We start from the raw sequence: 15308 nt of genomic DNA, 5'->3' as shown, positions 1-15308 counted from the left end.
GAGGTGCGAGGGGAGGCTGGAAAGGGGTGTGAAGGGTAAACAAAGGAGGAGGCTGCAATGCTTGATAAAAAATGTACTCATTATCTTGCCCATGTAATTGTAACCTCTCTGTACAGTATGTTCACAAAAAATTAAAATTAAAAAAACAAACAAAAAACAACTTATTTACTCATGAAATTTATGGGTTTCCTTAAAATTGTACTGTTTTCAGTTTTAGTATGAAAAAGTACTAAAGTTATTCATATTACCAAATATTGGCAAGTATATTGTGAAAATATTGTCTAGTTGGATAACTTTCAAGTTGAAGCCTCTCTCATAGAAAAGGGGTAATTAATTCAAATTAGATGCCAAATGGCATTGTTTTTTAAAAGTTACTACATAAACAATAATATTTACTGTACCAATACAGTGAAATTATATTTTATACAGCTTATTTTATAGTTTTATTATCAAAGTGATGTACAGTAGGGTTACAGTAATTGTAAGTACTGAATACATAACTTTTCAAACTTGTTACCCCTCCCTCATTTTTCTCACAGTTTTCCTTCACCCCTTTACCCTCACAAGTTGTAATGTACATTTCCAACATATTGTCTTGTGAGTATTGCTATCGCATTGGTTTGCTCTTTGTCCTTTATTCCTCTAATTAAGGGAAATGAATACACAATACACATTGTAACAAAATCAAATACAGCAGGGATAAACCATAGGGAAAAAACCGATTTGTGTTCCTCTTCCCTCCTCTAATTAAGGTAAATGAATACACAATACAGAGGGTAACAAAATCCAATACAGCAGGGATAAACCATAGGGAAAAAAAACCCATAGAAAATAGAAATCACATAGGACATTAAAAACAACAACTGCAAATAAAAATCTCTTGGATTTTTATCTTGGATTTCATTTTGCTCAGCATCAACTTATATGGTCATATATATGCATAACAAAGACACTGAAAAATAATAGTTGCATGGACACTATATCATGAAAACAAGATGTTAAATTTTTGATGTTAAAGATGGAATTAGGATTGGTGAATTCGTGGTTCTGATGAAGGAATTTAAAAAGAGTTTAAATTTTAATTGTTCAAAATTTTAAACAACATACCCCATTAAGAAAATTTTAAATTGCCTGGGAAAATAGGCTTTCATGCAAAGAAGTCCATGGAGACTTAGTAGAGAGGAAGCAATGTGGGTGAAGATGGCTTTTTCACACTGAACAAACAAACCTCAGAAATCTTGCTGTAAATCCTGTAGGTTCCCTTGAGAATTGTCCTTACCCTGGAAATATACTCTCACTGTGTGAAACAAGGTTGTAGTGGAATTTAAATACAAAATTCATAAAAACATAAGATATCAAAATTTGTGAATTAACCTTTAATTATCAAACAGTAACTCTCTGAAAATGAAAATTTGGGTCAAAATATTTAGGGAGAAAGTGCCCTCCACAATGAAAGAAAGTATTGGGTTACACTTTTCTCTTCGTAACGCTTTCCACAATGTCTTCACACGTGAAGCAGTTAAACACAGAAAAAAGAATCTGATTGGATACTTCAAACCAATGATTTCACATTTCTAAGTGGCTCAAAAATATAATATCCTTATTATCATGAGATAGTGAAGACAAATTACATAAGTCAAAAAGTTTTGGGATTAGAAAAGAATTGAAAATATAAAAGGTTAGAAAACTGTTCTTAGAAGCCCTAGGTAAGCATGTTGGCTTCAGCAGTGGAGGGAGGCCCAAACTTTTTGATACAGATTGTCTTAATAATTTTTCTACCTTAAGTGACAGAGCTTATTTGGTTCGCTACACTGCAGAACTGATTGAATGAAGACATGAAAATAAATTCCACATCCAAATGAGGCAACTTAAGAGAGTTTTAAAAGAGAAACCGTGAAGATGTAGCAGTGACTGAGGCTGCGTAGTCCTTCAGATTCACTAGACATAAAGCCAGGGAGCCATGATAAATTGGAAATCAAGCAAGAGTTAAGAGGAGCACATAGAAGTAGGACATAGAAGCATTGTCCTTTTGTAACAGACACTATCTTTCAAGGTATGGGTAATTTAACTCTATTGTCCTTCATACATCTTGTTGAGCAAATGCAAGCCCAAGAGAAAAATAATCTATTGAAATAATTTTGAAAGGAATAACTTCACTGTTCCTGATATGGTATCTAAGGAGAGTCTTAAAAGGGAAGATAAAAACGGTATAGTTTTTAATTCGTCTAAGCATCTTGTTGCAAAATATATCTTTGAGGTTAGAATTGATTAAACCAAAAAGTGATGGAGTACTTATTTTCCTGGACATTTTAGACACAAGAAGACATTCAAGGTAACAGAAAAAAGGAAAATATATAGCCACATATTTGTGATCACAGATTCTTCGACTGGTTTTCTGGAGAGAAAGCTTTACATTAGATTTTTCCATATTAACATAGATGTTGTTTCATGGCAACCAAATGCAAGAGGGAAGTTTAATGGACTCGCTTGCCCAATTCAACAGCATCATAAAAAATGGTAAATAATATTTAATGAATTACTTTGACTAATTACTTTGCCAGAACAAAGAAGGAAAAATATAATTCAAAATCGACTTAAAAGTATGAAGAAAAAGTAGTGAAGAGAGATGAAAGAAAACATAGAGGATTGTTTTCTCTCCAGTGGAGCAATGGGTTCTTGATCTTGTTTTATCCATTCTATATTCTCAAGCTATCAAGTGTGGCTGAAGGCTGGAGTATCCAGTTCATCCAAAGAAAATTAGCAGAAGAAAGATAATATTTGCAGCTGATGTAAGTGATTTATAACCTTAGACAATCTATTTAAACCTGTTCAAAATTCTTCCTTACCCCAAACTGCCCTCTTTGAACAGCTTTATTGCTTTTCCCAAGACATGAAAATAACTTCATTAACTGCTTAAAATTTTGAGCGGTCATATTCATACTCTCTAGAGATTGCTCTTTGGTTGTGATTTTTGTGTGTTTTTGATTTTTTGTTGTGTTTATTAACTGAATTTCATAAGGTTGTGCAAGAGTGTTACAATTAAATATAGTCATCTAAATATCCAATACTCCTGGATCACAGTCACTCCTATCATTCTCAACTAACCCCTTCTCCAAGATTTATTTCCAATTTATCACTTCCTTTATCACATGTGTACATTGAGTATTCTAGCTGTACTTACCCTTTGTTCAATTTTTCATCTTTACTATTATTCCTCTCTGGTTTCAACTTCCTCTCTGATACTCATTCTGTTAAAATGTCTGATAATACTTTGAAAGGTTTATATACATTCCATGGAGTTTCAATCCTGCATATACTTGAACTGATGTCAGCTTATATTTCCATAATTCACTCATCTGCACTAACAATTTGCAAGAATGGAGATGCGAAGCACCTAGACATAATTGTATTCTCATCTATTTGGAAGATTGATCTTTAGTCAAAAAGAAAGTTTAAAAATGGCTTAGAATGTATTCCTAATTATCAATTTTTATAAATGGCTTTGTACAATGGTGTGTGATTATTTTATTTTACCTGAGATAATATTTTCTACTACTTGTAGGTTTTGGAAAAAGAAGAAAAATAAGATTGACTATTATAGAGGAATATGATAGAAATAGGAGACAGATTTTATGTTTGTCACATCTCTGATGAGTACTCATATTCAAGACTTAAAGTCATATTTCTTACTATTTTAGACAGATAGAGAAAACATAAAACAACATATGATAAGGCAACTATTTGGGACTATTGTCACTATTTGTGGAGTACATGGGCAGCAAACATGGCTCTGAGAGGGAGTTGAGTGGGCAGAGCCCGATTTGCTTTACGTTCAGTGCATAACCATCCCTTGGAAGTTTAGGTGCATGATAGGGTGTGACCTTTACAGTGATTGGTTCCTCTTCCTCCACTCCCATGCCACGTGCTCTTTTTTGCTTTAAAAAGGGCTTGCTCTGTGTTAATAAACGAGTTTACTGCTTGACTTGACTCCCTGCTGCGTCTGATTTTCTCCCGGGCTAATGGAGGCTTGGGAACGGGCTAACGGGCGCACTAAACTTTCCTTGGACCCCGTCTGTCTTTCGTGAGATGGATAAAGACACAACAACTATTGTGTTGAAATTTACTTCATTAGCTAACCTTTGGGTTTGAAATATGGGAGGCTGATCTATTGAACACATTTTTGGAAGGTACCTACTGAACAACACAAATAGTGGGTGGTACTATTTCTACACTTTAATGAATGGTTGAACCTGTTTGTCATTGGTGCTGGGTAAATAAACCAACTTTAATGTAGCTTGCGCCCTACACTTGAAAACTTGTAATGTCACTAAGTGTCATCTACTTGTCAAAAGTTATTTTGGTGAATATGATTTTAAAACGTTTATTTGAAAAGAAAAACACTTTCAGGAGATTAAATGTAGGTTATTATTGGTTTGAGAGTGACAACATTTTTATATCACAGAACCAAGTTTAACTGAAGTACCAATGTTTTGAAGCACTAAGGATCTTCTCATTTAATGTTTTTCTAAATTACATTTGAACTCTAAGTCAAGTTTTCCAAAAATTGGTAGAACAATTATGGATCTATCATTCCAGGAACTCTTTTTTGGACCACTTATGCTGGACTGAAATATTTCATTACTCATTAGAGGAGGGGTTTTAAAAATAATCTTATGACATTTTGTGATCTTGTTCACTCATATGGATTGGTCATCTGTAAACTGAAAGTTTGATTTACAGAAATGTCTCTCAGATTTTGTGATCTCCTCCTTCATTTTAAGTTGCTTTGCATTTCACAATTGCTTACTGATAATTCCTGCATCTCAAGGAATTGGGGACCTGAAATATAGGAAACGAAAAATGATATGGGTCTTCAATTAGTTTCTGTTGGCATGTTGGATGGGCCTAGGTGAGACGTCTTGCCCATGTTATCTGATGATGCAGATAACTGGGTCCTGGGATCCTAGGATCTCATTTGGGAAAAGTAAGACCTCATTTGGGAAATTTTCAACTGCAGAAGTTTAGAAGTAGCTCTTAAGCAAGGCTTACTTTGAATCCATTAGCTCCACAGAGCTAACTCAGTTGGATAAATTACTACTTGAAACAGCCATCACCTTTGGACCTAGCTATAGATACTTGAAAGTACAATCAAATCCAAAATGGAAAATAAAATAGTAATTGACAAAATAATTGCAAATGTGAGCAATGGACTGAACAATATAATCTTTCCACTATTCACAGAAATTTAGGGAAATAAGATCAATAGCACTGTTAGAAACAATAAGGTTTCCTTGTAACAAATAGGCACCCAAGGATATAAGCCTGTATAAAGATTGCAACATTAACTATTTAATTTAGAGGATACTACATGCTTCAGTAGCATGTATACCCAAATTACAAGAATACAGAAATTAACATGGCACTTGCACAAGGATGATATGAAAATTTGTGAAGTATTCCAAATTTTTCATTCTTGAGATGCAAGAAATGAAAAACATTAAAAATTGATTACAAAATTACAAGTGTAAAAATACACGTAATTCATATAATTAAAAGTTAGTTTGACATCAGTGTATTAAATCTTCACCTTAGAAAGGCCTTTATATGGGGCTGGGAAGGTGGCTCAGTGGTAGAGTGCTTGCCTTGCATGCCTGGGGCCCTGAGTTCGATTCCTCAGCACCACATAAGCAAAAAGAAAAAAGCCGGAATTGGCACTGTGGCTCAAGTGCTAGAATGCTAGCCTTGAGCTTAAGAGCTGAGGGACAGCGCCCAAGCCCAGAGTTCAGGCCCATGACCGGAACCACCCCCCCCCAAAAAAGAAAGGCCTTTACATAACATAACCTTTATAAAACTTCTGAAATTAGACAACATTTTCGTTCTATCCCAAAGAAATATAATACTATAAGGACCTAGGAAACAAAGGAATCTTAAACTATTTCTATATTGAATGAAATCTGAAAGGATTCATTAATGAAGCTATATCTTATAAAGTAGCGTATAATTCAAAGTATTATATCTAGGAGAGAATAAAATAGATTATGGACACTATACAAACATAGACTATAGAATATTTTAAAATATACTTTTTCCGACAAGCACGAGAAATATCTTTAGTTTCTGTATTAATTTTAATAGATAAGTTAATATTATTTCTGATTAAAAAGTCACAAACTCTGAAGAAATCATTATAGATGTATACAAAAACTCTTGAATACATTTGGACATCAAAGGCAGGCAATTCACTTGAAAGAAATCCACAGAATCCATGAATTTTTACAGTAAGTTATTGCTGTTATTTGGATTGTGAAAATATTTTGTATGGACACAAAGGATGGAATGGCATTATTGAAATTTAAGAAAAGTAATTGAATCATTAGGACTTAGTAGAAAAATTTGTACAGTCTTCCACAACTTCAAAGAGGTAGTGATACATACTTATCCTTTTAGCAATATCAAATGCAGTTTCTTCCCAATTGTTCTTCAGACATGGTTTTATGTAATGTTTCAACAGAAAGAGATCAAATGAATTTTTGCTATCTTAATTTCCAGCAGCAATATTCAAGGGGGTCAAGAGGCCTTTAGATTGGGCATTGGAATCTGCATCATGATGAAGTAAGAAAGAAGCCACTCTGTTATTATTTCATTTATAAGCACTGTGCAGATGTGTCCATCCATCTACAGTTATTGTATGTGCCGCTTGAGCCACCAACTCAAGGACAATGTCTAAGTGTCCACTGTAGACTTCTTGATGAAGAGGCATATACTCATCGTCATCCCTAATAATCACATGAGTGGCCCTTTTGGAAAGTAGTCTCCGCAGTGTAGTAAGCCGATTGTTTTCAGCAGCACAAAGAAGAAATTTGCTTGGATCCTTCTCTATTTATTTTATTGAAATTGATATCATTTCTCATTTTTTCCTCTTGTTCCTCATCTTTATCAGAATTGCCTAACCAGAGACTTTGATTGCCAGTGAAAATGAGGTGTCCATGTATTTCCCTAATAGTTCATGTTGGGTGAACTGCTCAGAAATATCCGGTGAATTTTCTGCATCTTTTTTCACCATGATTTATTTTCTCTTTTTCCATTTTTACTATTCTAAATTATTCTAACGAGAGTAGGGAGTTGATGGAGAGCAGAGGAAAAATGTTCCTCCATATTCAATGGTACAGACTGAAAATGAGGATCAGTGGTGTCTTCATGTGCAGCTTATTCTAGGAATCAGAAAATATGAAATAATGCCTTCTACATAAATGATTTGGGAAATGGCAGAGCAGAAAGTGAAATGATGAAACCAAAAATATAAAAGCAAAATAAATTAGGATAATTATGGAGCAATCATATTATCTATGAGAACCATGAAAGAGAGAGAGGAACAGAGAGATGTACAAGGTCCTACCTAGCCACAAAATCCATGCCTCTGATCAATTTATAGAGCAAGCAGAATTTTATTTTTTAAAAATGATGGAAAGAGAATTCATGTATTTACTTGAAATTAGTAAATACATTTTTGGTAGCCTATATAAAGAGACATAGATTTACCAATATACAGACAAGAATCTAAATCCTTGATACTTCTAGTAACATATCTGACTTCAATCAGTTGAATCACACTTTTCCTGTATAATGAAGGAATAGGCCCAGTCTACGAAAGCAGCTAGAGAAGGAAGGCCGATTGTATCTGTCACAAAACTTTGTGGAAAATGGTATTTAGGATTACTTACTGGTGATTCACTTGCACTGGAAGTATGATTCTGACCTATTGCTTGCTGATTCTGAACTATTGTTTTGATCATTATGTTCTCCAAGAAGAAAAAGTGAGAATTGATAACAAAGAACTATAATGCATTTTGATTTCTCATTAAGCACTTAATCATCAAAATCACATGAAGACAATAAACAGCCTTATTTTTTAAGATGAAAACAGTGTCTTTAAAAAAACAAGGAATTTAAGTAGTCATTCAAAGGACTTCTATTTTATTACTACATTATACATTTTTTTCTAATGTTGGTAACAATAAATAATGGATCAATTAGAAAGCTCTTAAAGCTCATATGTTCAATAGTGAGTTCTATTACACTATATCATGGTATTTTTTGTGTATGGTCTTAAGAAGAAATTTTCATTACTAACTTGAATTTCTGATAGGACAATATCATCACTGTACATCTTGCTTCTATACTCTCAGTTTTAAATTGCTATCTAAGTATGTGCATTAGATAATCATAGAGAAGGGAATATGTCTAGAAAAGAAGCCATAACTTAACTCAGCAAGAGTAGGTACATTGAATCATTTTGGAATTATTTTCTGTGCTTGCGAAGATTACTATTGACTTTGTCGTTCCTTTGGGGGAAACAAAGTCATATTTACACATTTTCTGTTGGTAGGGGGGCTTGAACTCCCATCTTGGACACTGTCCCTCAGCTCTTCAGCTCAAATTTAGTGCTCTACCACTAGCTACAACACCACTTCTGGGTTTCTGGTGTCTAATTGAAGATAAATGTCTCATGGATTTTCCTGACCAGGTTTGCTTTGAACCACAATCCTCTGGTCTCAACCTCCTGAGTAGCTAGTATTATAGAAATCAGCCACCAGCACATGGCTCATATTTGCATTTATGTGCAGTAAATGATACTATGCAGAGAAAGAATGGAAATTTGAATCAAATGATGTGACATTGCAGCTTTTTAGAAAAATTGAGGTAGCAATTTCCATGTTGTTACATTAATGACTCATGAGGTATGGGACTCTTAGCATCTTCTGCTGTCTGCTTTTTTGGACTTAGTATCAGAAATTGTTCATAGAGAAATAGAGAAAGACATAGATTTTTAGAAAGCAAAGGAGATCAGGTGTGAAAGAACAGCATAGAAGGATATACAACTTATCACACAAAGATTAAGAACTAGTCTAAGTGATTAGAATGCTAAAGGCACTGAGGAATAAGCCTAGTTGATAACTAGTTCTTCAATAACCATAAATGTTTCCCTAGAACAGTTTGTGGTGTAACTTAGTTATTACTATCATTTATTCCTTCCATCTGGAGTTATTCCTTCTCCTCTGTCAAAACTATTAATTAACTTCTGCCTTTTTGGTGCCCTGATTTACCAAAAACTTTTCCAAATCTCACATATACACTACCCTTCTTATTGTGATTAGCAGTTACCACTCAAAAGCCTGGAATCTTTGAATTTCCAGGATTAATCTTCACCAAATATCTAAGCACACTACTGGCATTAATTACCATGACCTATTATGAAAACATTTTTTTGTTCAACACAGAATTCTAATATAGGTAAAGTACATGAATTAAGGGCTATTGTTAGATATCATTTGGAAGGAACAATTATATATTCCAAATATGGGTTCTTTATTTTGCATTTACTCACTAAATGACTCTTTTGCCCATCCTGGGGCTTGAACTCAGGGCCAGGGAACTGTTCCTGAGCTTCTTTTTATTTTACATCAATGCCAGCACTCTGCCATTTGAGGCAAAGCACCACTTCCAGTGTTACCTTTTCTATTTATGTGGTATGGAGGAATTGAACCCAGGGTTTCATGCATGCTAAGCAATAACTGTTCCATGAAGCCAAATTCCCAGAGCCCTAAATGACTTTCTTTTTATATTCATAAGTTTTTTTGTGTGTGAAAATATAGCACAGATGGGTTACAGTTATATGAGCAAGGTAATGAGTACATTTCTTTTCAAGCATTGTTGCTACCTCCTTTGTTTCCCATTACCATCCTTGCCCACCGATCCTCCCATCTCGTCACCAAAGTTGTAAAGTTCGTTTTTTGGCATAATGCCTTGTGCAATGGAACTTTCTTAAGATGGCATTACTTTTTCATTCTGTTAATAAGTATTATAATTTAGGGGAGGTAGTAGAAAAGGAAGTGGAAAACAATACTAAATCCAGTAAGGCTGGTATTCTTATCACATTATTAAGGATGTAGTGTTAAGACCAGCAGGACTAATAGGGCTGTTGCATGTGACATCATTATGGAAAACACTATTAACTGTGATCTCCGACATCCATAATATGCTGCTTCCACTTTCAAGGTCAAGAACCAAATATCTAAGACTTTTTATTGATTGGGTGTGTTTCCTAGGAAGGAAGAAAGAGGATGTGATTGGTGATGGTGGAAAAATATGCATATTGGCTCCCTGTCCACATTTTTTACAGTTTTAAAAAGTGCTACTGATGAACTCCCACTTACATCCAATTGCCTTGCTATCTGCACAAGATGAAGATAAATGAAGACATTTATTCTAGTGGATAGTCACATATATTAACATAATCCATTTCTGGAAAAAAAGATACTTGGTAAAAAAGTATAGTCTACAAAATGGTTTCTTTTCTTGGAGAACAAAAGGTAGTATTGAAATGATTACTCCAGCTTTATTTGAGATTTTATGCTGTCTCAGAATCAAAATGTTCTCTAATTCCTGTAACATCCTAGCACAAAAGACATGATTTGAAGTAGTTTTAGAAACAAAAGTACATAATAGCTTCCTTCCTGCAGAGACTGTGATGGCAAGTATGATAGATTATATTGTACTTCACTTTTTTCCCTCTTTATCTGAAATGTTGCATATCTTGGCATATTACTCTATGTCCTGCACCAGCTTCCTGTAGGTGAGATTTACCTCTACTCTGCAATGTCAAGATGGGTCATGCGTCTTACTTCAGCTTACAAAAGTGAATCAGAAGTGGTGAAAGACTATTTCTAGGGGAAGATTTCTATCTCATTGTCTGTGTCTAACAGCTGACTTGTTTTTCTTTAGCTATAAAATAGCATATTTCCAGAGAGAGTCTTCTTTCAACTTATATACTGGGAGAATATAGCATGTGAAATTGAGGCAAAACTCAAATACTGCCTTATACATATAACACAGGCAGAACTAAGCTAATATTAGAATATGATATTAAGATGTTTGTTTCTTACCATCCTTGTATAACTTTATAATAATTGACTATAGCACACCAGAATTTAACAAACCCTAAACAAGAACTAAAGAAATAGACAACATTTCCTGTAGGAAATTATTACAATTTTTTATAAATAAACATTATCCATGTATTGTGAGATTATCTTTTTCTATAAATGTGTTTAATCCCTCTAGAGCACTGTATACAATATCAAAAATCATTATCCGGATCTTGTGATTGAGATAAGGAAGAACAAAAATAAATAATCGCCTTTCATTACCCAAGGAACATAAATTTGAATAATTATCAGATGGGGGAAGTATACTCAAATGGGTACTTAAAAGTCTCAGGTGTAGTTCAAAAGAGACATGATTAGGTAAGAATCATCAGAAAAATAGAAAGATTCCTAATTAGAAGATAAAGGAAAAAACAACAACCCAGATTCTGAATTTCTGGAAAGCAGAACGGGAAGTAAATGCGTTTTCCACTAGAATCATTTTCATAACTTACAGACAAATAAAAATAATAATATACATATATGTCTATATGCATGTATGTACACATCTGTATATTTTTATATATGTATATATAGGTATTTGTATATAAATACACATAGTGTGTATATATATACATTTATTTAAAGAGACTTGAATCAGAAATATATTAAGAGCATATTAATGCCAATGAAAAATTTTAACGATCCTGAATAAGTTATCAAAATTTCAGGGCTGGGAAGTTGGCTCAGTGATAGAGTGCTTGCCTCGCATGCCTGAGGCCCTGGGTTCGATTCCTCAGCACCACATAAGCAAAAAGAAAAAAGCCAGAAGTGGCGCTGTGGCTCAAAGTGGTAGAGCACTAACCTTGAGCTGAAGAGCTGAGTAACAGCGCCCAGGCGCAGAGTTCAGGCCCCATGACCGGACCCCCCCCCAAAAAAAACATCCAAATACATATCACTATAGGAATATAACAACAACCAAGGAACATATGGAAATATCACAACATACCTAGACATTGCATACATATAGACATTAATGGAAATAAAAACAATAAGATAGCCCTGCACAACAATTAAGTAGAAATTGGAATCCTTGTTCAATAGTGCTTGACACTTAAAATGATAGGGTCAGTTTGTTAAACATACTAGCAATCTTTAAGATATTACACATAGAGTTGCCTCTATGAACCATAATTTTGAATCATAATTTTATATGCAAAATAGATTTCAACACATGTCCAATGAGACACATGTACAAAAATATACATAGCAAAACCTTTTAAAATAACATATAATAAAATATTGAAATGCTCATTTAGGATGTTATACCCTTATACACATGTATACAAAGCAATATGCTCTATCCATGAGAAAAATTTGGAAACAGTAAAATTACATGGGAGAAATGGATAAAATAGTCAACATTTTCTAATGATATGAGCTTTTATAAATTGGCACATCTGTAGAGGTAGAATATGAAAGAATAGCGGCTCAAGGGGAGGATTGGTTGAAATTATGACATAAGTGACTACTAATAAATATTGGAGTATTTTGAGTGGGTAGTGATTATAAAATGTTTTAGAACTGAAGGTGATGTTCTTATTCCAACTCTTTAATATTCTAAGAATCATTGTATTTTATTGAAGAATTACAGATTGCATTTGCATTAACCTTAAGAAAAATTTTAGAATAGTAGTAGGTGAATCTGAGTGATAATTTAGAATTTAAAATCACAGAATTCTATAATGCGTAACAAGTATGTTCATGAATAAGACTATCCATAAAATATGATCTGTGATATATACTCTGAGTGACTATAGATGACATTGTGAGTCTGAATATTCTTCAAAATTATGTAAATTGAGGGATGAGATAGGATTGAAAAGGATGAGGGATAATGATTATCAAGACGCATTGTATTGGCCATGGAATGTGGCTTAGTGGAAGACTGCTTGCCTTGCATATGTGGAGCCCTGGGTTTGATTCCTCAGTACTACATAAACAAAATGAGCTGGAATTGGCACTATGACACAAGTCGTAGACTATTAGCATTAGGAAAAGAACTCAAGGGCATTGCCAAGGCCCAGAGTTCAAGCCCAAGTACTAGCCAAGAAAAAAAATGTGCATTGTATTAAGCCGGGCACTAGTGGCTCACACCTGTAACCCTAGATAATCAAGATGCTGAGGATTGAGTTTTGAAGCCAGCCCAGGCAGGAAAGTCTGTTAGATTCTTATCTCCAATTAAATCTCAGAAAAATCTGAAACTGCTGCTGTGCCTCAAGTGATAGAATTCTAGCATTCATCCAAAGGAGCTCAGGGACATCTCCCAGACCCAGAGTTCAAACCTCAGGATAGAAAAAAGAAAAAAAAACCTCACTAAACACTATTCATAAACTGCTTGGTCAAACAGCAACTCCCATACAACTACTTAAAGTTAATTAAAAATATGAAATACAAGTCATTTTGGGAACCAGACATACATAGTATACCGGGGACAAAATAAATTTTTTATTAGGCAGTTTGCATTGAAATTTGTTCTATAGTCTTCTTACATCATTTATGAAATTGACAATGCTGCCATTTGCAGGTCAATTTCCTTGAAAAACAGATTGAATTCTGCTGTCTATTCATAGGAAACACTAGAGGCGATTTTTTCACCTCTTATTGAAGTATATCTGATATTTTAAACTAGATTTGTCCCAGTATAATATTAATTTAATCAGTCATTTCATTAGGGCGATGTTGGTCAGATTGTTTTTCCAGTAAATCTTATCCCTTATAATAAATGAGAGCATGCTTTGACAGTCTCCTATTATTATGTACAAATATTTTATGAAATTATCTTAAAAAGGGGAAATATTAAGCTTGGCTTCTTATTTTATACATTTCAGTTTATGTTTCTTATCCTCATTGCTTTGGATTGCTGGTGGCACAGTACCCCATGTAAGGAACATGTGATGGAATATGAAAGCCAGGAAGTAAAGAAGAAGAAGAATAGGAGTGGGAGAGGGAGAAAGAGAAGGAGGGGAATTTGGAGAGAGAGAAGGAAAAGGAGAAGGAGAAGGAGACAGAGAAAAAAAGAAGGAAGAGGAGGAAAGGACTTTGATCTTAAAATCCACTTTGGTCACAAGTTCTCAGTGACCAAATCTCTACAACTATGCCCACTTGAAAGGGTTCACCTTTCAAACGGTTTACCTTTGAAAGGGCAACAGTGAAAGCTAATCATTAATCTCAATCCTTTATGATTTCAGGTGGGTAAATATTTCTATACATTGCCATAACTTCTGCTTCTAAATATTTATTTGAATTACTCAGAGAAGCTATTTGGCATGAAGGTGGTTTGATTATACCATTACTAAAGAGATATTTTGAGTGCAAATACATTTTATTTAATAGAGAAGGAGGCTTCAAGGGATTTCATTTTGTGACGTTCAATAATGACTATTTCATCTAACTCATAATGACTTGAATTTTTCATAATTTTATGACATTCAATTCAAGTTTTTGTCATATATACTGAAGTTCTTTCTTTCTAGTTGAAGGAAAAATGAAAATACTATCATGATCATTTATTTCTTAATTATTCCATAGAGTAGGTACAATACGAATTTCATACCATTCAAAATTAAGTTATGTTCAAGTCTATAGGAATAATTGCTTAAGTCATTGAATATCTTGCTTCATCACATATGGAGATTGATTCAATTTCTAAAAATAACTGCTTACATAAAATACATGAAATTCAGTGTTTCTCTGAAATGTCTTGGTAATCAAACTTCAGAAAATACATGAGCAGTAACTAAGATTTTTATATTCTCAAAAACTGTATGAATCTATATTTTATGTCAAAAAAGTTTAGGTTTAAAAGAAGAGAAAATCATGTGCCCACAGTAGATAATATTTAACTTAACAAAAATCTTGCTTCTTTCACCCTGACAGAGCCTATTGCTTTTACCTTACGTCAGATATTTGATTAAGGATCCCTTTGTTGCTTTTGAATTTAGCGTATTTCAATTTATGCAAAGATTCTGTCATTTAAACTTTCGAATGTATATTTTTCATAAAAGATGAAAACTATTTTTCACAGTGCAGGTTCAGGTTTAATAACTAAATAAATAACTAAATGTTAATTTGCTAAATTGAGCGTCTAGATTTCAAAGAATAAGAAACTTATTTTATGAGTTTTTCCAAGACTTTCCATTTTCTAACAAATGGGGAATGTCATTCTTTCTAATGGAGGCGTAGAATTCTATTGTGCATATATACCACATTTTCTTGATACATTCATCTACTGATGGGCATCTGGGTTGGTTCCATATCTTAGCTATAGGAAATAGTGCTGCAATAAACATAGTCATGCTGGTAACTTTAGTTTGGTCTTGTTTG

At 33.8% G+C, this 15308-nt stretch overlaps 1 pseudogene; it reads left to right on the top strand.

Moving 5' to 3' along the window:
* The first annotated feature begins 5368 nt into the window (after positions 1–5368).
* Positions 5369–5468, top strand: LOC122127520 (annotated as a pseudogene).
* The last annotated feature ends 9840 nt before the right edge of the window (positions 5469–15308 follow it).

The sequence above is a fragment of the Dipodomys spectabilis genome, unplaced genomic scaffold, assembly GCF_019054845.1.
Source record: "Dipodomys spectabilis isolate Male_0828 unplaced genomic scaffold, ASM1905484v1 ptg000301l, whole genome shotgun sequence".
Taxonomy (NCBI): Eukaryota; Metazoa; Chordata; class Mammalia; order Rodentia; family Heteromyidae; genus Dipodomys; species Dipodomys spectabilis.
The sequence above is the reverse complement of the archived record's forward strand: the minus strand, read 5'-3'. Positions and strand labels throughout refer to the sequence as shown.